Below are 1,117 nucleotides of genomic sequence, written 5' to 3'. Positions count from 1 at the left end.
CGCAACCATGCAACATTCACCTCAACAGAAAGATGCATATCCCAGGGAGATCCCAACATCAACACTATCATTCAATTGGGACAAGAGGTAACAACTATTACACTACCCGAGATTCCGCCTCATCGTCCGATAGGAGATCCCATGGCATGCTGAGATGCAACACCACAACCACCCGTGCCGCCATCTACCGGCGAATGATTTGCTTGTCAGGGGTAAATGATAGAGTTATTCAGCTTGTCACCGCCGTCTACTACATGTTCAAACCCTCAGCAAAATCATGAGAAATAGAAAATGGGTGATTTCGCCCGGGCGCTACATGAGAATGCTTCGGCGCGCAATGTTGACCTAGAAGTCAACACAACTACTCTGCATGAATATCTTGCATTGTGGACTTGGACTACTGGAATAGAACTTGATCAGACAGGACAAGATGAGGTATTGTGGTCCTAGAACTAGTAGAAAAGGGGGCAATGGTCCAGGCCAGGTCATCCCATTAGTCCCGGTTCAATCCAGAACTGGAACCAATGGGGGCATTGGACCCGGTTCGTGAGCCCCGGGGGCCGGCCGGGCCACGTGGGCCATTGGTCCCGGTTCGTCTGGACCTATTGGTTCCGGTTGGTGGGACGAACCGGGACCAATGCGCCTCGCTCCTGGCCCACAACCATTGGTCCCGGTTCGTGGCTTGAACCGGGACCAAAGGCTACCCTTTAGTCCCACTTCATGCCACCAACCGAGACTAAAGGGTTGGCCCTCGTTGCGGTCAGAGTTTAGTCCCACCTCGCCAACCGAAGGGGAATCAGACCGGTTTATAAGCCCCTCCCTCTCTCCCTTTGTTGAGCTCCTCTCAAAATGAAAATAGATGCCCTTATAAAGGAAATTTAATCTAAATTCATATTGAATTTCTCTGAAATTAGTAGAAATTTATTATGCTATATTTATTTTTTATTTTTATTTTTGAGTTGTAATAAGTCATTAAAAATAAGCATCTATGCCCATTTTTTACTTAAGTTAATCACAACTATTTTTTCTTCTATTTATTTCTGAATTGTAATAAGTCATTAAAAATAAGCATCTATGCTCATTTTTTAAGTAAAGTTAATCACAACTATTTTTGCTT

This window comes from Triticum aestivum, chromosome 4A (genome assembly GCF_018294505.1).
Source record: "Triticum aestivum cultivar Chinese Spring chromosome 4A, IWGSC CS RefSeq v2.1, whole genome shotgun sequence".
Lineage (NCBI taxonomy): Eukaryota > Viridiplantae > Streptophyta > Magnoliopsida > Poales > Poaceae > Triticum > Triticum aestivum.
Note: the sequence above shows the minus strand (reverse complement) of the source record.